Source organism: Bos indicus, chromosome 20 (assembly GCF_029378745.1).
Source record: "Bos indicus isolate NIAB-ARS_2022 breed Sahiwal x Tharparkar chromosome 20, NIAB-ARS_B.indTharparkar_mat_pri_1.0, whole genome shotgun sequence".
NCBI classification, from domain to species: domain Eukaryota; kingdom Metazoa; phylum Chordata; class Mammalia; order Artiodactyla; family Bovidae; genus Bos; species Bos indicus.
The window spans coordinates 28,560,937-28,584,265 of NC_091779.1; the positions used below are offsets into that span (position 1 = coordinate 28,560,937).

General features: G+C 40.9%; 1 protein-coding gene and 1 long non-coding RNA gene across 2 annotated transcripts in view; one reads left to right on the forward strand and one right to left on the reverse strand.

The window, feature by feature from the left end:
* The window catches only part of EMB (embigin), a 166,432-nt gene that overhangs the window by 40,504 nt on the left and 102,599 nt on the right, over window positions 1-23,329 (forward strand). The window lies entirely within an intron of this gene.
* LOC139178009 (uncharacterized) lies at window positions 1,382-22,142 on the reverse strand. Its single transcript, XR_011562433.1, has 3 exons — window positions 10,281-22,142; window positions 7,486-7,547; window positions 1,382-6,885 (listed from the first exon to the last, which is right to left on the reverse strand). It is a non-coding gene; the product is annotated as an uncharacterized lncRNA (long non-coding RNA).

Consider the following 23,329-nt stretch of genomic DNA (forward strand, 5'->3'; position numbering starts at 1 on the left):
GATGGAGAGCTATTCCTGCCATTGCTGCTGTGGTGGTGATGGCAATAATGCCCATTATGGTGGCAATAAGGAGCCCAATAAAATGCTTGGAACTTTGCAAAATAGTATTTAGTACTGTGAGCAAAGTATGCATGTCAGGGGAGAGTTCTCAAGGCCTATTTTGAGTTAATGGGAGCCAAACTCCTAAATGTCTATGCAAAATCACATAGGCATGAGTGAGTGATAGTTGCTTAGTCATGCCTGACTCTTTGCAACCCCATGGACTGTAGCCTGCCAGGATCCTCTGTCCATGGATTCTCCAGACAAGATTACTGGAGTGGGTTGCCATTTCCTTCTCCACACATAGGAATGATTAGAGTTCAATAAAGAACTGTTCAAGCAGGTATATAGTTTGCAATCCTGGCAGGTCAGGTTCCTTTCTGTCTGCTTAATAGTTATAGTGCCAATCACAATCACATATGGATCCCCAACACAGTTCAGTTCAGTTCAGTTGCTCATTTGTGTCCGACTCTTTGCAACCCCATGGACTGCAGCACTCCAGGCATCCCTGTCCATCACCAACTCCCAGAGTTTATGCAAACTCATGTCCATTGAGTTGGTGATGCCATCCAACCACCTCATCCTCTGTCATCCCCTTCTCCTCCCGCCTTCAATCTTTCCCAGCATCAGGGTCTTTTCAGATGAGTCAGTTCTTCACATCAGGTGGCCAAACTATTGGAGTTTCAGCTTCAGCATCAGTCCCTCCAATGAATATTCAGGACTGATTTCCTTTAGGATGGACTGGTTGGATGTCCTTACAGTCCAAGGGACTCTCAAGAGTCTTCTCCAATATCACAGTTCAAAAGCATCAGTTTTTTGGTGCTCAGCTTTCTTTATAGTCCAACTCTCACATTCATATATGACCACTGGAAAACCCATAGCTTTGACTAGACGGACCTTTGTTGGCAAAGTAATGTCTCTGCTTTTTAATATGCTGTATAGGTTGGTCATAACTTTTCTTTCAAGCAGCAAGCATCTTTTAATTTTATGGCTGCAGTCACCATCTGCAGTGATTTTGGAGGCCCCCAAAATAAAATCTGTCACTGTTTCCACTATTTCCCCATTTCTTTTGCCTTGAAGTGATAGGACCATGCCGGGGACCAGCCCCGGCTGATCCAGGGTATTCGAAGGAGAGACGGCGTAGGCGAAGATCAGGAAACAATTGCTTAATTAAATGTTAATTAAGGATATAAAGAGTAATAGAATGAGGATAGCTCAGTGAAGAAATTCAGTGGAGAAAAGAGGCTGAAATAAGGATAGCTCAGTGAGGAAATTCAGTGGAGAAAAGAGGCTGAATAATTCAGCCAGAAGGTAAGAGAAAGAACGACATGGTGAGACCAAGTTTCGGTGAACAAGGCCCGCACTTTATTTTCCAAAGTAGTTTTTATACCTTAAGTTATGCATAGAGGATAATGGGGGAAGGGGTAGAGTCAGGCAGCAAGCCAGGCTTTCTTCCTGCAAACTTATCATATGCAAAAGCTTAGGTGATTTGCATCATCTTCTGGCCCGGAGGCCTGTTAACATTTTAAGACCTTTTCTTCAGAAAACTTATTTTTCTCTAAAGGTGATTGGTCAGGAGCCACCCTCCAAAAGCATTAGATAAAGTTGCATTCCTACAGAGCAAAGGTGTGGTGGGCTACAACAAGAAAAAGAATTAACTCAAGGGTCCCAGGTTACAAACATTAAAGCTACTATTTACACCAATTATATTAACCAATACACTGCCAGGGACACAGCAGGTAAGGGATATGGAGACTTAGCAGCAAACATTGGCCCAACAAGTGAAAATCCCTTCACCAATACAATTTCTAATCAATCTTTTAACTACTCAAAAGAATCTGTGTTTAGACAGTTTAGAACATCTCCTGCCTCTCACAGTTGGGAGGCTCTGAACAATCACATGTGGCCGGAAAAACCTATTCAGGCAGGCTAGAGGATTTCCAAAGGAGTTTGTAGGTTAAACACTGTCACACCCAGGAATTATTAACTGGAGCTGTAAGCTAACTTTTTTCAGAGAGGTAGTGGGGGACAGCCCCCCGTAAAGTCAGAGGTGTAGGTGAAAGCACAAAGCAGAAAGTAGGCAGACTCTGGTTTTGGGGGTAGATTGCTCGAGAATTTCCAGGGAGACTCCTGAGGCTTGATCCCGCCTTTGCGTATGCCAAGCCTCCTTCCTCATGACCTTTGCCAGAGGCGGAGCTCGCTCCCCGCAGGACCAGATGCCATGATCTTAGTTTTCTGAATGGTGAGTTTTAAGCCAACTTTTTCACTCTCTTCTTTCACTTTCATCAACACAAGCTTGAGTATAAAATGTCCAATTTGCTGATGTATTGAATGTCAAAGTTTAATTTGTGGAATGAGAATAATTTCCATAGCAAATTTGATATTTTTTCAGGCTTATGACCAATTTTCATATTTGTGTTGGAGCCCTACCTAATTTGAGCTGTGGAGAAGGCAACAGCAACCCACTCCGGTACTCTTGCCTGGAAAATCCCATGGATGGAAGAGCCTGGTAGGCTGCAGTCCATGGGGTTACCAAGAGTCGGACACAACTGAGCGACTTCACTTTCACTTTTCACTTTCATGCATTGGAGAAGGAAATGGCAACCCAGTCCAGTGTTCTTGCCTGGAGAATCCCAGGGACAGGGGAGAGCCTGGCGGGCTGCCGTCTATGGGGTCGCACCGAGTCGGACACAACTGAAGTGACTTAGCAGCAGCAGCAGCAGCAATTCGAGCTGTGGCTGTGGCAGAGACATGCCACTGCCATGTCAGATAATGGGATATTCTGAATGTGCAGTAATATTAGTGTGCTTATATACAGACACATGCCAGTGCACCTCTTTATAAGGATTGCAGGATGAGTTATGGTTTGAGCAATTAGAGACTGCATACCCCTTAGGAGACTAGTCCCAGACAATTCCATGGGAACCACTAAGTAATATCACCCCTCAATTCCGTGACAATTATCCCAGTGTATTTGATCTTGTCAGTTGGCCCATATGTGTCTGTTCTCACATAAGGGTCTATCTGGCTTAGTTAGATTACTTTGATCAGTCTCTTGATATCCAAAGCTCAATCTAGTAAATACAGTTGAGCCTTAGTGTGAATTCTATTCAAAGAATTTACAGAAAGCAAAGCCTGCATTGATAGATTAAGATAGCCCTGGTAAGCACCCAGGCAAAGAGGCTAAGTGTCATAACCCAAAGTACTATTAAATGGAGTATTATGCAGCCATTGAAAAGGATACATTTGAATCAGTTCTAATGAGGTGGATGAAACTCGAGCCTATTATACACAGTGAAGTAAGCCAGAAAGAAAAATACAAATACAGTATACTAAAGCATATATATATGGAATTTAGAAAGATGGTAATGATAACCCTGTATGCGAGACCGCAAAAGAGACACAGATTAATAGAACAGTCTTTTGGACTCTGTGGGAGAGGGAGAGGGTGGGATGAATTGGGAGAATGGCATTGAAACATGTATAATATCATATATGAAACGAATCGCCAGTCCAGGTTCAATGCATGATACTGGATGCTTGGGGCTGGTGCACTGGGACGACCCAGAGGGATGGTACAGGGAGGGAGGAGGGAGGGGGGTTTAGGATGGGGAACACATATGCACCTGTAGCAGATTCATGTTGATATATGGCAAAACCAATACAATATTGTAAAGTAATTAACCTCCAGTTAAAATAAATAAATTTATATAAAAAAATAAAATAAAGGAGGTCCCCTCTTCCTTTTGATGAATGGGCAATGCTTGTCTTCTGGACCAGGAGGAGTCATTAACATAAACAGGGATAGATCCTTCACCTCAATTAACAGGTCTTAGTAACAGGGGATTAGGTACATATGCCCAATAGGTATAATTCTTTGCTTCTGCTGAAGCCAGGGGTATATTCACTGCGATGGTTATCAGGACAAGCATAACCATGATGAGGTTGCCTGGAGTCACTGGTTGTTTCTGCTCGGTTTTACTCTACAAGCTGGAATCCACACAGGTTCTAGACTTTCTCCTAGGGAGATACAAGCAAACCCTCTTCCCCATGTAATTAACTTCCCCAGTGACCAAGTATTTGTTAGTGGATCTTGCCACCAAATCACAGGCTTAGTTGTATTTGTGGATGTAGCCTGAAAATGTCACTCAGCTGAAGTTTCCATAATTTGTGTCAAAATATTCAAAAAATTAGGAGTAAATAAAGCTTTATTCAATATTGTTTATTGTCCCATGGCATATCCCCCTTTTTGTTTTTGTATCATATGTTTAAGTGATTGATTAGCTGTCTCCATTATGGCCTGTCCTTGTGGATTTTAGGGAAGGCCAGTAGAATGTTTTATAAACCAAATTTTAAGAAATTGTTGGAATGTTCTACTGGTATAAGCAGGGCCATTATCATTTTTAGTTTTTGGTAGTTTTATAACAGCAAACAAGCATATAAATGTATTTGTACAGATAAAAGCATATAAATGTACAGATAAAGCATATAAATGTCTTTGTACAGATAAAAAAGACATTTTTATGTCTTTTTTAGTCTCACTGGATTGAGTAGTGGTCCATATAAAATGAGAGAATGTATCAATTTTCATATATACATAAGAGGGCTAACCAAAGGAAAATATATGAGTTACATCCATTATAACTATGGATTTCACATGGAATTGTATACCTTCATTATATCAATGGCTCAGTCACACATTTGATAATGTTCAGTTCAGTTCAGTCACTCAGTCGTGTCCAACTCTTTGTGACCTCATGAACCACAGCATGCCAGGCCTCCCTGTCCATCACCAACTCCCGGAGTTCACTCAGACTCACGTCCGTCAAGTCAGTGATGCCATCTAAGCATCTCATCCTCTGTCGTCCCCTTCTCCTCCTGCCTTCAAGCTTTCCCAACGTCAGGGTCTTTTCAGATGAGTCAGTTCTTCACATCAGGTGGCCAAAATATTGGGGTTTCAGCTTTTTCAATGTTTTTACTGCTTTTTCAATGATCCAGTGAATGTTGGCAATTTGATCTCTGGTTCTTCTGCCTTTTCTAAAACTAGCTTGAACAACAATACATGGTTCATGTATTGTTGTAGCCTAGCTTGGAGAATTTTGAGCATTACTTTGCTAGTGTGTGAGATGAGTGCAATTGTGCAGTACTTTGAGCATTCTTTGCCATTGCCTTTCTTTGGGATTGGAATGAAACCTGACCTTTTCCAGTCCTCTGGCCACTGCTGAGCTTTCCAAATTTGCTGGCATATTGAGTGCAGTGCTTTCACAGCATTATCTTTCAGGATTTGAAATAGCTCAAGTGGAATTCCATCACCTCCACTAGCTTTGTTCAAGTGACACTTTCTAAGGCCCTCTTGACTTCACATTCCAGGATGTCTGGCTCTAGGTGAATGATCTCACCATTGTGATTATCTGGATCATGAAGATCTTTTTTGTACAGTTCTTCTGTGTATTCTTGCCACCTCTTCTTAATATCTTCTGCTTCTGTTAGGCCCATGCCATTTCTGTCCTTTATTGTGCCCATTTTTGCATGAAATGTTCCCTTGGGATCTCTAATTTTCTTGAAGAGATCTCTAGTCTTTCCCATTCTATTGTTTTCCTCTATTTCTTTGCATTGATCACTGAGGAAGGCTTTCTTATCTCTCCTTGCTATTCTTTGGAACTCTGCATTCAAATGAGTATATCTTTCCTTTTCTTCTTTGCTTTTTGCTTCTCTTCTTTTCACAGCTGTTTATAAGGCCTCTTCAGACAGCCATTTTGATTTTTGGTATTTCTTTTTGTTGAGGATGGTCTTGCTCCTTGTCTCCTGTACAATGTCATGAATCTCTGTCCATAGTTCATCAGGCACTCTGTCTATCAGATCTAGTCCATTAAATCTATTTCTCACTTCCACTGTATAATCATAAAGGATTTGATTTAGGTCATACCTGAATGGTCTAGTGGTTTTCCCCACTTTCTTCAATTTAAGTCTGAATTTGGCAATAAGAAGCTCATGATCTGAGCCTCAGTCAGCTCCCGGTCTTGTTTTTGCTGACTGTATAGAGCTTCTCCATCTTTGGCTGCAAAGAATATAATCAATCTGATTTCGGTGTTGACCATCTGGTGATGTCCATGTGTAGAGTCTTCTCTCGTGTTGTTGGAAGAGGGTGTTTGCTATGATCAGTGCATTCTCTTGGTAAAACTCTATTAGTCTTTGCCCTGCTTCATTCCATATTCCAAGGTCAAATTTGCCTGTTACTCCAGGTGTTTTTTGACTTCCTACCTTTGCATTCCAGTCCCCTATAATGAAAAGGACATCTTTTTTGGGTGTTAGTTCTAATAGGTCTTGTAGGTCTTCATAGAACTGTTCAACTTCAGCTTCTTCAGGGTTACTGGTTGGGGCATAGACTTGGATTACCGTGATATTGAATGAATTGCCTTGGAAACCAACAGAGATCATTCTGTCGTTTTTGAGATTGTATCCAAGTACTGCATTTCAGACTCTTATTGATTATGATGGCTACTCCATTTCTTCTAAGGGGTTCCTGCCCACAGTAGTAGATACAATGGTCATCTGAGTTAAATTCACCCATTCCAGTCCATCTTAATTTGCTGATTCCTAGAATGTTAACGTTCACTCTTGCCATCTCCTGTTTGACCACTTCCAATTTGTCTTGATTCATGGACCTAACATTCCAGGTTCCTATGCAATATTGTTCTTTACAGCATCGGACCTTGCTTCTATCACCACATCCACAACTGGGTGTTGTTTCTGTCACATCCACAACTGGGTGTTATTGCTTTGGCTCTATCCTTTCATTCTTTCTGGAGTTACTTCTCCATTGATCTCTAGTAGCATATTGGGCACCTAATGTAACGGACAACAATTCTTGAAACAGGCAATACAGAAAACAACTTAGTTAGCAGTAATAGTAAAATCATAAGTAAGAACTTGAGTCAAGAACTTTTATTAGGTATAGCCCAGTGACATTTTTAAGTCATCTGACTTAGTTTATTAAATGACTATATCTAGTTGCTAATTTTCTGGTTGCAGAGCATCTGATCTTTATTCAAAGACTGGTACTGAGATAAGCTTTAGAAACAAACTTACAGTGTCCTTTTCAGTGAAGGATATTTTTAACTTAAATTAATGAATGTCCTTCTTAATTTAATTTAATGAAGCCTCTTAGCAATGTAACATAACCACAATTTAACAAGTGAGTCATATGGACATTAATTAACAAAACTAGAACTTAAGATTCAATGAAACATATTAGATGTTATAGACCTGACATCAGTTGGGTGGATTTTTTTTTTTTTTAGAGCTCCCCAGTATACTCTGAGGTTTTTGTATATGTCTGGAGACAATCTTTTTTGTACCATGATGAGGCTGTTCAGAACCCAAATGTCTCCAATTTCTGGAGGGATGAGGTAGAGAGGAAAAGAAAAATGTTTTAATTTTACTCACAGGTGTAAATCACTAAATTGTTTTAAACCATCAGTGACTTGAGGACAAGAGTTTCTTTATATCTGAAAACAAAGATTAGAAGCCAATAACACGTCAGACAAAAAAATCATGAAGACTGTAGTCATATTTTGCAGCCTGTTCAATCTCATGAAACCAATCCTTTGGTTTGTGGTCCTTGCCTGACGACAAAGGACGTCAGTGAAAGTAATGGTCTCCAAGATGCTCATGAAGTTTTTGCAGTGTCTGTACTTGACTTGACCAGCAAAGTGGGTTCCCTGATCACTGGAGATTGCAGAAAATGTATTTTAACCATTTTTTTTTCCCCACTGTGAGATATTAACCCTACAGCCAGGAAAGGCTTTATACTATCAAATAAAGTGAGGTTTGTCAGGGAGCCAGGAAAAGCCAAGTGGCCATCTTGGACCTCCCGTAGCCCTGACTGTTTGGTTTATAGCCATTATTTATCCATTTTAAATTTCCTGATGAGGCGTTAATTTTGTAGAGGCAGAATGAGCTTTGTCTATGTGTGCTATAGATCATTGTGAAATAACACTCATTTATTTTATCAAAGTAACAACGATTTTAAAAGCAAGTATGAATCACTTAAAGACTAATACATTTACATAGTCTGTAATCAAAAGCTATACTCCAAGAAGATTTTGTTTTTTTAACAGGAAGAGAAAACCAAATTCCAGATTGGTACCAGCTTATATTCATTGTGAAACAATAGTCATTCACCTAGTCAAAGTGACAATGAAAGATTTCAAAGGCAGTGTAATGTCTTAATAAACTTGTATCACGCACAAAATTCTCTTCCACTTGCCACAGACCTTTTTTACACTTCTGGATTCATCACTTTATTTGCCCATTCAGAGAACAGCCACCTATAAGTTCAGATTTATTTCCTTTTTCCTTAATAGAAAGTAATTTCATCCTTATACCTTTTTATTGAACGTACATGTCCTACTTTCCTTCAGCAACCACAAACTGTACTTTATATCATCGTTCTGTAGACTGGTAAATATAAATCACCCACAGCTATATCATTTGCAAAATTATCTTCACAATGTCTATGTGAATTAGATCAGTAAACACACATTAATACCAGCTATCAATCCAGTAGTGAATATTTCCTAGTTCACACAAGCCTGAAATTCATTTTACTTTAATTTTTTGGAATTTAGAATTGTTTGATTCGTGTTTACTTCTCTTTAGGCCAATTAAATAGAGCTCATTGACGAATCGGCCTTTAGTAATTTTGTCCAAGGACAAATACACACCGTGAGTCACATATCAATTTAGACAGACGTATAGACAGAGATCTCATAGTTTTCTGCTTGATATTTAAAATGTCTTTGTGCCTTCTTTTTTTCTTGGTTTGAGTTCTCCCAATTTGTTAATGGCTGGAGTCCCAGACAGAGTGGGCTGTTTATCCCAAGGACATGATGTGAGTTAACTTTAGGTTTTTTCCCAGACCTGTTTTTGTTTCTCAGGAATGGAGCTCCAACAAAGTATTTTAATAAGCCAACTTTTTTTCTAATTGCACATGCAAGGAGAACTGGTTTTGCAATTTCAAATAAAGATTTTATTTTAACCAGTGTTCTCTGGAGTCTAAATAATATCATGGCCATTCAGTGTCAAAAATGTCATCTCTCTCTTTTTGTAGTCATAGTTTCATAGTTAAAAATTAAACCAGAGAATGTTCAAAATCGCTCTGATGACAGGGGTAGCCTGACTAATAAGATGTTGTCCCAGCAGGGATTGTCTTTCTGGGGAGGTAAAGTCTTCTCTCAAAGTAAGGAAAGCCTGTCCTTTAACCTCTATTTTCTCCCAGGCTCTTATGCAGTATCACCTCTCCTGTTCTATAGCCTGATCTTCCGTAAGCACTTGATCTTGAGTCCTCCCCCAATTTCCACTGCCTGTCAATTGATCTAAAGAGATGGGGATCTATCTGGCTTGGTCATGAGACACCATAATCAAATGGGAACCCTCAGCTAGTCCCTGCACTATTTCCACAGTAAAAGGAGAATTTACTCCATAATTTTGAACAGTTTGCTTAAGTTCATTTAGTATTTTGAAGGGAATCTGCTTGTGTACAGTCTCATACACCCCATTAGGATTATTAGGATAACAATAATTATCCTAATTATTATTAGGAGCTACTCATTCATGTATTGTCATTGGAAATGTCATAGTCATAGCCTCCAAGTCAGCCCACCAAATACCTTTCTGGAGGGATGACAGAACTGTTGCCCGTGGCAAAGAAGGAAAAGCTGACGTCACTCCATTGGTTAAGACAGGAGGAGGAGGAAGTGGAGGTAGAGGAAATTCATCCTCTGCAAAAGCACAGAAGGAACTGTACTTTTAAGAGCCTCCTGTGTTTTTTGTTCTATCCCTGCTGGCTTTGGATATTCAGGTCTTCCCTCTGATGGGGATTCACATTCATCCTCACTCCCTCTGAGTTTTCTGGAGTCTGAAGAGGTTCTAAAATAGATTTTCTCAGTGTCCAAGTAGACCAGATAGATACAGGCAAGGGCACTCCCTTGCAAAGAAGTTTCTCTAATTCACTACCTACCTTCTTCCATGGCCCTAAATCTCAAATACTCAGAGAAGGGAACCATGAGCAGTGTTTCTCAATGGTTTGCAAAAGCTCCAGTAGCCAGCCCTTACTTATTTTTGTTCCTCCTGCTTTTAGAACCTGCTGCAAGAGGCATTTATATGGCCACTACTGTTCCAAGCTTTCTGAATTTCCCATGCTTAACTCCAGTTTCAATACCTGAGAGAGCATTACTTACCGCAAAGGGGGATTTTCTGAGGCCTCATCCCTCTTCTTCAGGACCGTGAGCCGATATTGATATTTCACCTGCAGTTTCGTTCTCCACAATCCTTCACTTTTCAGCCCCATGTTGGGTGCCACTTGCTGGAACCAGCTCAGCAGGCAGGGATCAAAAGTGGTCGATGCACAGTTTGGGGAAAACAAACTAGAGACAGAATTAAAGTTTTAAAGATGGGACTGGGGGACTCAAGCCCTCTTGGATCAAGAGCCCCATTCCTTGGAGCCAAGCAACTTTTATTTAGTATCTTTGTAAGCAGAAAGTATCTGTTGTGGTATGATGAAGTCAGCCTCCTGTGTCCCCAGTCATGCCTCCCATTTTATTGATTACTTCAAACTCTCTTTGAATAGTTCAAAAAACATTCTTTGACTATTTCAAAATATCACAGTAATCCAAGTCTAAGCCCTGATCAGTAACGCTGAAGAAGCTGAAGTTGAACTGCTGAGTTTTCCAAATTTGCTGACATATTGAGTGCAGCACTTTCACAGCATCATCTTTTAGGATTTGAAATAGATCCTAGGAAACTGCAAAAATGAAAATGGAAATATGGCATGGCTTAGCTCCTTTTGAAAATAATATTTAGTTTTAAGATTGTATTGGAGAAAGGCATTATATCAGACATTAGTATGTAAAGTACTAAATATAAAGATGGAATTTGCTACTTCCCATTAATAGAAAACAAGCAAAAATACAAATACAAGTCATGAGAACTTGTTGGCAAAATTCTGTAAGGATAATATCCAATATCTAAGGACATTAAATAACTTTTTAATTTATTTTTCCACATCTTCCTCCACCCAAACTATGCTCATCCTAAAATGCTTATAATTCCCCTGAAGTTGATTATTTTATGTACCTAACTAAATTAATATCTGATTCTTTTTTTTTTGTAAAGCTTGGAATAGTTTTGCTTATAGCTCTACTGCCTAATTCTCCCTTCAATTTCTATGTGCCTTTTACTCCAGAAAATTCCCTTTGTGCATTTCAAGAGCTTCTACTCTGGCTCCCACTGCATCTGTGTACACCCTAATCGCAGGCTGAGCACCAAAGAAATTATGCCCTTGAACTGAGGTGTTGGAGAAGACTTTTGAGAGTCCCTAGGAATGCAAGGAGATCAAACCAGTCAATCCTAAAGGAAATCAGTCCTGAATATTCATTGGAAGTGCTGATGCTGAAGCTGAAGTTCCAATACTTTGGCCATCTGATGCACAGAGCCAACTCATTGGAAAAGACACTGATGCTGGCAAAGATTGAAGGCAGGAGAAGACGGGGCCAACTGAGGATGAGATGGTTCGATGGCATCCCTGACTCAATGGACATGAGTTTGAGCATGCTCCAGGATGTGGCGAAGGACAGGGAAACCTGGTGTGCTTCAGTCCATGGGGTCACAAAGAATCGGATACAACTGAATGACTGAACAACAGCAATCACCTGTTTATGTTATTTAGCTCCCTAAATATGGAAACAGTGTGTGGTTTACCTTTGCGTCCCATGTACCACAATGTGCAATACACAGTTGTCACAGAGTTGAACTAAAGAAAAAAACCTCCTGGAGTGTCCCTGGGGGTCCAGTGACGAAGAGTCTGAGCTCCCAATGCAGGGGACCCAGGTTCAACCCCTGATCGGGGAACTAGATCTCGCATGCCACAACTAAGACCTGGAGTAGCCAAATAAAATAAAATACTCAAAAGCGACACACATTCTCTGAAAAGTAACCATCTCTTGGCATGTCCCTCAACCCAGATTCCCTCCCCAGAAATGATGGTTATTTGTGCTGCCTTCTTCAGGAATTTTCCAAATCTATGTAAAATATTTCTGAATGCCTATTTCTTTTCATATAGATGATGACATTCCATGCCCACTGTCGCACACCTAGCTTTTCTATTTTAACAGTATATCTGTTTCATTCTTATAGAGCTTTCTCCTTTAAACAGGTAAATGTTCTATTCTGTGAATCCTCAACTATGTATTTACTACGTCTTGCTTGACTGCATCTATCTTGTCTTAATACTTCCATTTACAAGCAGCTTAAAAATCAATATCATTGTACATTTCTTTAGTGGCTCATACAAGGGTGTATATGTAGAATATAATCATGGAAATAATATTTCTTCATCAAAAGATATTTGTGTTTTATACTTTGATAAATACTGTACCATTGTTTTTCTTCAAAATCATTCGTTTATATTCTCAGCAATGAAAGGGTTTGTTTCCCTATAGTAATGCCAACAAATCAGATCCTTGATCTTTGCCAATCTGACAATTGAAAAGCTATGCATTTACAATTGAATTTTTACTTCTTTATAAAAAGTGATAAGTCAAGTTCAACATCTTTATGCATAGCATTTTTATGTTATGCATAAACATTGCAAACAACAAAATCCAGTCTGGCTAGTTTAATCAGAAAAATAACCTCTTAAAGTTTAATAGGTACTACTGTGGATTGTTGAAGAAACAGACTCAAGGATACACTTTCAGGAACACCAAAGGGCATGCAGTACACTGGTCTGATATGAACCCCACTGACACCTCCTCCATCAAACATGAAGCACCAGAACCCAATGGCCCACATCCACCACTGCCTCCATCACTGATGCTGTCTATGCATCAGGAATTTGCTCTTGAAATTCCTGCTGCCACCTACACCAGCCAGATGGGAGCGCTGCCCTGCAAAAGCAGGAATGCCACCCTGTTTATCTCTGAATCAGTCTCACTCACCTGGGTAGTTCAAATGCAAGGATACGTACCTGAGTGCTAGCTGCAGGAGAAGTTAGTATTTGAGTTCTGACCTCAATGAAGGGAGGCAAGCAAGATTCATAGTGTTAATTTTCCCAAATACAGAAGAGTTTGCAAAATACATTAAGTCCTAAAAATGTCAAATATTCACACCAGCCCTATCCAACAGGCAACTCTTCTTCATAATTATTGTTTGAAACAAAAGCAGATACTCCTTTGTGCTCAGTCATTCATTCATGTCTAACTTTTTGCATCCCCAGAGACTGTAACCTGCCAGACTCCTCTGTCTATGGAATTTTCCCGGCAAGAAAACTGGAGTGTGTTGCCATTTCCTACTCTAAGGGATCTTCCTGACTAAGGGGTCGAACCACATTTCTTGAGTGGCCTACATTGGTTCTTTACCACTGAGCCACCTGGGAAGCCCTAATATAACTTCTACTCATATCAAATACAGACACTTCCTCCAATCCCAGTAATAGGCAAGTCTGGTTAGAAGGGGAAGTCAGATCTGTGACTCATACAGATGCATTCTAAGGCTCTGGGACTGGGATATAGTATTATGTGCATTTTCTGTATGATTATTTTGTAAAATCTGCTAAAGTAAGGTTTATGACTGAAACTACTTAATAGGGCCATCTATTTCTACTCTAACTTCTCATGCATCATACTTTCTCACAGATCGAATGGCATGCTGTGACTGGTTTGGGGATCCTGCTAGAAGGGAGTTAAAGATACACTTGGTGCAGGGGTTAATAGTTAGCTGTCTGTTGCTCTGGCTAAGCCACGAGAAACTCACCATGAGAAAAAAATAAAAGCAAAATATAGCAATACAGCATAACCCAGATAAAAGTATGTCAGGTAGATCAGTTGCGGTTCTCACTGATAAACTAAGGAAGAACAGTGTGGACCTTGAAATGCCAGGTCAGCACAAGTTCAAAACGCTGCTTGTGCACAAACCAAAATGTTTTCCCAAGGCATATGTAGGTCTATGACCTTAAGCTAGGTGATACCCCTTGTACAAGAAAATAACAAATATCAGTTCAGTTCAGTCAGTTCAGTCTCTCAATAATGTCTGATTCTTTGTGACCCAATGGACTGCAGCACGCCAGGCCACCCTGTCCGTCACCAACTCCCGGAGTTTATGCAAACTCATGTCCACTGAGTCGGTGATGCCATCCAACCATCTCATCCTCTATTGTCCCCTTCTCCTCCTGCCTTCAATCTTTCCCAGCATCAGGGTCTTTTCAAAAGAGTCAGTTCTTCGCATCAGGTAGCCAAAGTATTGGAGTTTCAGCTTCAACATCGGTCCTTCAAATGAACATTCAGGACTGATCTTTAGGATGCACTGGTTGGATCTCCTTGCAGTACAAGGGACTCTCAAGAGTCTTCTCCAACACCACAGTTCAAGAGCATCAGTTCTTCAGTGCTCAGCTTTCTTTATAGTCCAGCTCTTAACATCCGCACATGACCATTGGAAAAATCAAGCCTTGACTAGATGGACCTTTGTTGGCAAAGTAATGTCTCTGCTTTTGAATATGCTATCTAGGTTGGTCATAACTTTCCTTCCAAGGAGTAAGCATCTTTTAATTTCATGGCTGTAGTCACCATATGCAGTGATTTTGGAGCCCCCCAAAATAAAGTCTGCCACTGTTTCCACTGTTTCCCCATCTATTTGTCATGAAGTGATGGGACCAGATGCCATGATCTTTGTTTCCTGATTGTTGAGCTTTAAGCCAACTTTTTCACTCTACTATTTCACTTTCATCAAGAGGCTCTTTAGTTCTTCTTCACTTCTGCCATAAGGGTGATGTCATCTGCATATCTGAGGTTATTGATATTTCTCCTGGCAATCTTGATTCCAGCTTGTGCTTCTTCCAGCCCAGCATTTCTCATGATGTACTCTGCATATAAGTTAAATAAGCAGGATGAGAATATACAGCCTTGATGTACTCCTTTTCCTATTTGGAACCAGTCTGTTTTTCCATGTCTGGTTCTAACTGTTGCTTCTTGACCTGCATACAGATTTCTCAAGAGGTAGGTCAGGTGGTCTGGTATTCCCATCTCTTTCAGAATTTCCCACAGCTTATTGTGATACACACAGTCAAAGGCTTTGGCATAGTCAATAAAGCAGAAATAGATGCTTTTCTGGAACTCTTTTGCTTTTCCAATGATCCAGCAGATGTTGGCAATTTGATCTCTGGTTCCTCTTTTTCTAAATCCAGCTTGAACATCTGGAAGTTCACAGTTCATGTATTGTTGAAGCCTGGCTTGGAGAATTTTGAGCATTACTTTGCTAGTGTGTGAGATGAGAGCAATTGTGTGGTAGTTTGAGCATTCTTTGGCATTGCCTCTCTTGGGATTGGAATGAAAACCGACCTTTTCCAGTCCTGTGGCCACTGCTGAGTTTTCCAAATTTGCTGGCATATTGAGTGCAGCGCTTTCACAGCATTATCTTTCAGGATTTGAAATAGCTCAAGTGGAATTCCATCACCTCCACTAGCTTTGTTCAAGTGACACTTTCTAAGGCCCTCTTGACTTCACATTCCAAGATATCTGGCTCTAGGTGAGTGATCACACCATCGTGGTTATCTGGGTCATGAAGATCTGTTTTGTACAGTTCTTCTGTGTATTCTTGCCACCTCTTCTTAATATCTTCTGCTTCTGTTAGGTCCATGCCATTTCTGTCCTTTATTGTGCCCATCTTTGCATGAAATGTTCCCTTGGGATCTCTAATTTTCTTGAAGAGATCTCTAGTCTTTCCCATTCTATTGTTTTCCTCTATTTCTTTGCATTGATCACTGAGGAAGGCTTTCTTATCTCTCCTTGCTATTCTTTGGAACTCTGCATTCAAATGAGTATATCTTTCCTTTTCTCCTTTGCTTTTTGCTTCTCTTCTTTTCACAGCTGTTTGTAAGGCCTCTTCAGACAGCCATTTTGCTTTTTTGCATTTTTTTTCCATGGGATGGACTTGCTCCCTATCTCCTGTACAATGTCATGAACCTCAATCCATAGTTCATCAAGCATTCTGTCTATCAGATCTAGTCCCTTAAATCTATTTCTCACTTCCACTGTATATTCTTTAGGGATTTGATTTAGGTCATACCTGAATGGTCTATGACCAACCTAGATAGCATATTCAAAAGCAGAGACATTACTTTGCCAACAAAGGTCCGGCTAGTCAAGGCTATGGTTTTTCTTGTGGTCATGTATGGATGTGAGAGTTGGACTGTGAAGAAGGCTGAGCGATGAAGAATTGATGTTTTTGAACTGTGGTGTTGAAGAAGACTTTTGAGAGTCCCTTGGACTGCAAGGGGATCCAACCAGTCCCTTATAAAGGAGATCAGCCCTGGGATTTCTTTGGAAGGAATGGTGCTAAAGCTGAAACTCCAGTACTTTGGCCACCTCATGCAAAGACTTGACTCATTGGAAAAGACTCTGATGCTGGGAGGGATTGGGGGCAAGAGGAGAAGGAGACGACAGAGGATGAGATGGCTGGATGGCATCACTGACTCGATGGATGTGAGTCTGAGTGAACTCTGGGATTGGTGATGGACAGGGAGGCCTGGCGTGCTGGGATTCATGGGGTCTCAAAGAGTCGGACACAACTGAGCAACTGATCTGATCTGATCTGATCTGAATGGTTTAGTGGTTTTCCCCACTTTCTTCAATTTAGGTCTGAATTTGGCAATAAGGAGCGCATGATCTGAGCACAGCTTCTCCATCTTTGGCTGCAAAGAATATAATCAATCTGATTTCGGTGTTGACCATCTGGTGATGTCCAAATGTAGAGTCTTCTCTTGTGTTGTTGGTGGAGGGTGTTTGCTATGATCAGTGCATTCTCTTGGCAGAAGTCTATTAATCTTTGCCCTGCTTCATTCTGTACTCCAAGGCCAAATTTGCCTGTTACTCCAGGTGTTTCTTGACTTCCTACCTTTGCATTCCAGTCCACTATAATGAAAAAGACATCTTTTTTGGGTGTTAGTTCTGGAAAAAGTCTGTTTTAATTCCAATCCCACAGAAAAGCAATGCCAAAGAATGCTCAAAGTACCGCACAATTGCACTCATCTCACACCCTAGCAAAGGAATGCTCAAAATTCTCCAAGCTAGGCTTCAACAGTACATGAATTGTGAACTTACAGATGTTCAAGCTGGATTTAGAAAAGGCAGAGGAACCAGAGATCAAATTGCCAACATCTGCTGGATCATCGAAAAAACAAGAGAATTCCAGAAAAACATCTACTTCTGTTTTATTGACTATGCCAAAGTCTTTGACTGTGTGGATCACAACAAATTGTGGAAAATTCTGAAAGACATGGGAATACCAGACCACCTGACATGCCTCTTGAGAAATCTGTATGCAGGTCAGGAAGCAACTGTTAGAACCAGATATGGAACAACAGACTGGTTTCAAATCAGGAAAGGCGTACGTCAAAGCTGTATATTGTCACCCTGCTTATTTAACTTATACGCAGAGTACATCATGAGAAATGCTGGACTGGATGAAGCAGAAGCTGGAATCAAGATTGCTGGGAGAAATATCAATAACCTCAGATATGCAGATGACATCACCCTTATGGCAGAAAGTGAAGAAGAACTAAAGAGCCTTTTGATGACAGTGAAAGAGGAGAGTAAAAAAGTTGGCTTAAAACTCAGCATTTAGAAAACTAAGATCATGGCATCCAGTCCCATCACTTCATGGCAAATAGATGGGGAAACAATGGCAACAGTGAGAGACTTTATTTTCTTGGGCTCCAAAATCACTGCAGATGGTGACTGCAACCATGAAATTAAAAGATACTTGCTCCTTGGAAGAAAAGTTACGCTCACTTCATGGGAAATAGATGGGGAAACAGTGGAAACAGTGGTAGACTTTATTTTGGGGGGCTCCAAAATCACTGCAGATGGTGACTGCAACCATGAAATTAAAAGACGCTTACTCCTCGGAAGGAAAGTTATGACCAACCTAGATAGCATATTAAAAAGCAGAGACCTTACTTTGCCAACAAAGGTCCGTCTAGTGAAGGCTATGGTTTTTCTGGTGGTCAAGTATGGATGTGAAAATTGGACTGTGAAGAAAGCTGAGCACCAAAGAATTGATGCTTTTGAAGTGTGGTGTTGGAGAAGACTCTTGAGAGTCCCTTGGACTGCAAGGACATCCAACCAGTCCATTCTAAAGGAGATCAGTCCTGGGTATTCTTTGGAAGGACTGATGCTAAAGCTGAAACTCCAGTACTTTGGCCACCTCATGTGAAGAGTTGACTCATTGGAAAAGACTCTGATGCTGGGAGGGTTTGGGGGCAGGAGGAGAAAGGGATGACAGAGGATGAGATGGCTGGATGGCATCACTGACTTGATGGACAAGAGTTTGGGTGAACTCCGGGAGTTGGTGATGGAGGGAGGCCTGGCATGCTGCGATTCATGGGGTCGCAAAGAGTTGGACACGACTGAGCAACTGAACTGAATTGAACTGAGACAGCATATTAACAAGCAGAGACATTACTTTTTCAACAAAGGTCCATTTAATCAAAGTTATGGTTTTTCCAGTAGTCATGTATGAATGTGAGAGTTGGACTATAAAGAAAGCTGAGAGCTGAAGAATTGATGCTTTTGAACTATGATGTTGGAGAAGACTCTTGAGAGTTCCTTGGACTGCAAGGAGATCAAACCAGTCCATCCTAAAAGAAATCAGTCCTGAATATTTATTGGAAAGACTGTTGCTGAAGCTGAAACTCCAATACTTTTGCCATCTGATGCGAAGAACTGACTCATTTGAAAAGACCCTGATGCTGGCAAAGATTGAAGGTGGGAGGAAAAGGCAATGACAGAGGATGAGATGGTTGGATGGCATCATGTATCTATGGACATGAGTTTGAGTAAACTCCAAGAGATGGTGATGGACAGGGAAGCCTGGCATGCTGCAGTCCATGGGGTCGCAAAATGTCAGACACGACTGAGTGAACTGAGGATCTTGTCATACCCTTTCCACTCAATGATGGCTTAAGGGGAAAAAAAACAAACCTAAGGATTTTATAGCATTATTTTACTACAAAAAAGAGAAAACACAGAAAACAATATATTTTGCCTATAGTGAGCCTTTAACAAGTAAACAAGTAAAAAACAGAGCACACTAAAAGTATTATTTTTTTTAAGACATGGCAGGACATAAAAAGAACTACTTCCAGGTACTGAAAAGAGTTGTAATATAGTTGGGAAAGAAGATATAATCACATAACAACTAAACGTGGTCCACTGGAGAAGGGAATGGCAAACAACTTCAGTGTTCTTGCCTTGAAAATCCCATGAACAGTATGAAAAGCAAAAATATATGACATTGGAAGATGAGCTTCTCCAGATCGGTAGGTGTCCAATATGCTACTGGGAAAAAGAGGATAAATAGCTCCAGGAGGAATGAAGAGTCTGGGCCAAAGAGGAAATGACACCCAGTAATGGATGTGTCTGGTGGTGAAAGTAAAGTCCAATGCTGTAAAGAACAATACTGCATAGGAACCTGGTATTTTAGGTCCATGAATCAAGGTACGATGGACGTGGTCAAACAGGAGATGGCAAGAGTGAACATTGACATTTCAGGACTCAGTGAACTAAAATGGATGGGAATGGGTGAATTTAATTCAGATGACTATTATAGCTACTACTGTGGGCAAGAATCCCTTAGCAGAAATGGAGTAGCCCTCAGAGTCAACAAAAGAGTTTGACATGAAGTACTTGTGTACAGTCTCAAAAATGACAGAACTATCTTGGTTCATTTCCAAGTCAAACCATTCAGTATCACAGTAATACACATCTATGCCTCAACCTCTAATGCCAAAGCTGAAGGGTTCTACAAGACCTTCTAGAACTAACACCAAAAACAAACAAAAAAGTCCTTTTCATCATAAGGGACTGGAATGCAAAAGTAGTAAGTCAAGAGATACCTGGACTAACAGGCAAGCTTGGCCTTGCAATACAAAATGAAGCCGGGCAAAGTTAACAGAGTTTTGCCAAGAGAAGACACTGGTCATTGCAAACACCCACTTCCCACAACACAAGAGGTGACACTACACATGGACATTACCAGATGGTTGATACCAAAATCAGACTGACTGTATTATTTGCAGCCAAAGATGGAGAACCTCTATAAGGTCAGCAAAAACTAGACCTGAGGCTGACTGTGGCACAGATTATGAGCTCCTTATTGCAAAAATCAGACATAAAATAGACAAAGGAGGGAAAACCACTAACCATTCAGGCATGACCTAAATCAAATCCCTTATGATTATACAGTGGAAGTGACAAATAGATTCAAGGGATCAGATCTGGTAGACAGAGTGCCTCAAGAATTATGGACAGACGTTCATAATATTGTACAGGAGGCAGTGACCAAAACAATCCCCCCCAAAAGAAGAAATGCAAGAAGGCAAAGTGGTTGTCTGAGGAAACCTTACAAATAGTTGAAGAAAGAAAAGAAGCAAAAGGCAATGAAGAAAGGGAAAGCTATACCCAACTGAATACAGAATTCCAAAGAATAGCAAGGAGAAATGAGAAAGACTTCCTCAGTGAACAGTGGAATGAAATAGAAGAAAATAATAGAATGGGAAAGACTAGAGATCTCTTCTGGAGAAGGCAATGGCATCCTACTCCAGTACTCTTGCCTGGAAAATCCCATGGACGGAGGAGCCTGGTAGGCTGCAGTCCATGGGGTCACTAAGAGTCGGACACGACTAAGTGACTTCACTTTCACTTTTCACTTTCATGCATTGGAGAAGGAAATGGCAACCCACTCCAGTGTTCTTGCCTGGAGAATCCCAGGGACGGGGGAGCCTGGTGGGCTGCCGTCTATGGGGTCACACAGAGTCGGACACGACTGAAGTGACTTAGCAGCAGCAGCAGAGATCTCTTCAAGAAAACTGGAGATACCAAGGGAACATTTCATGCAAAGATGGGTGCAATAAAGTATAGAAACAGTATGGACCTAACAGAAGCAAAAGATATTGAGACGAGATGGGAAGAATACACAGAACTGGTACACAAAAGTTCTTAAAGAACCAAATAACCATGTTGTGTTCATTCACTTAGAGCCAGACATTCTGAAGTCTGAATTCAAGTGGGCATTAGAAAGCATCACTACAAATGAACCTAGTGGAGGTAATGGAATTCCAGCTGATTTATTTAAAATCCTAAAAGATGATGCTGTTACAGGGCTGCACTCAATATGCCAGCAAATTTGGAAACCTCAGCAGTGGCCAAATGACTCGAAAAGGTCAGTTTTCATTCCAGTCCCAAAGAAGAGCCATGCTAAAGAAAGTTTAAACTACTGCGCAGTTGTACTCATTTCACATGCTAGCAAGATTATGCTTAAAATCCTTCAAGTTAGCCTTCAACAGTATGTAAACCAAGAAATTCCAGATGTACAATATTTAGAAAAGGTAGACGTACCAGAGATCAAATTGCCAACATTCACTAGATCATCGAAAAAGCAAGAGAATTCCAGAAAAAAAATCTACTTCTGCTTCACTGACTACATTAAAGCCTTTGACTGTGTGAATCATAACGAACAGTGGAAAATTCTTAAAGAGATGGGAATACCAGACCACCTTACCTGTCTCCTGAGAAACATGTATGCAGGTCAAGAAGCAACAATTAGAACCAGACATGGAACTGATTCAAAATCGGGAAAGGTAAACATCAAGGCTGTATATTGTCACCTTGCTTATTTAATTTATATGCAGAGAACATCATGCAACATGCTGGGCTGGATGACTGCCAACCTGGAATCAAGATTGCTGGGAGAAATATTAACAACCTTAGATATGCAAGTGATACATCCTAATGGCAGAAAGTGAAGAGAAACTAAAGAGCCTCCTGATGAAGGTGAAAGAGGAGAGTGAAAAAGCTGGCTTAAAATACAACATTCAGAAAACTAAGCTCATGGTATCTGATCCCATCACTTCATGAAAATAGATGGGGAAAAAATAGAAAAAGTAGCAGATTTTATGGAGAAGGCAATGGCACCCCACTCCAGTACTCTTGCCTGGAAAATCCCATGGGCCGAGGAGCCTGGTGGGCTGCAGTCCATAGGGTCGAGAAGAGTCGGACACGACCGAGCGACCTGACTTTCACTTTTCACTTTCACGCATTGGAGAAGGAAATGGCAACCCACTCCAGTGTTCTTGCCTGGAGAATCCCAGGGACGGAGGAGCCTGGTTGGCTGCCGTCTATGGGATCGCACAGAGTCGGACACAACTGAAGCGACTTAGCAGCAGTAGCAGTAGCAGCAGCAGATTTTATTTTCTGGTGCTTCTAAGTCACTGTGGATGGTGACTGCAGCCATGAAATTAACAGATGCTGGCTCCTTGGAAGAAAAGGTATGACAAACCTAGATAGCATATTAAAAAGCAGAGACATTACTTTTCCAACAGAGGTCCGTGTAATCAAAGCTATGGTTTTTCCTGTTTGTCATGTACGGATGTGAGAGTGGGACCATAAAGAAGGCTGTGCACTGAAGAATTGACATCTTTGAATTGTGGTGCTGGAGAAGACTCTTGAGGGTCCCTTGGACTTCAAGGAGATCAAACCAGTCAATCCTAAAAAAATTAACCCTGAATATTCATTGGAAGGACTGGTGGACTGAAACTGAAGCTCCAATACTTTGGCTACCTGATACAATGAGCTGCCTCATTGGAAAAGATCCTGATGCTGGGAAAGATCGAATACAGGAGGAGAAGGGGGTAACAGAGGATGAGATGGTTGCATAGCTTCACCAATTCAGTGGACATGAGTTTGAGTGAGCTCCAGGAGATAGTGAAGGACAGGGAAGCCTGGTGTACCGAAGTCCATGGGGTCGCAAAGAGTTGGACATGACTTAACAACTGCTGCTGCTGCTGCTGCTGCTAAGTCACTTCAGTCGTGTCCGACTCTGTGCGACCCCATAGACGGCAGCCCACCATGCTCCCCCGTCCCTGGGATTCTCCAGGCAAGAACACTGGAGTGGGTTGCCATTTCCTTCTCCAATGCATGAAAGGAAAAACTGAAAGTGAAGTCACTCAGTTGTGTCCAACTCTTAGCCACCCCATGGACTGCAGCCTACCAGGCTCCTCTGTCCATGGGATTTTCCAGGCAAGAGTACTGGAGTGGGATGCATTGCCTTCTCCCTTAACAACTGAATAACAACAAATATTTAAATGGAGATTGAATGCAACAATGAAGGCTACAGACAAGGATGTAAATTATTAATTGTCAAATTAACCCCAGGGACAGCATGAGTTTAGAGGAAAGCG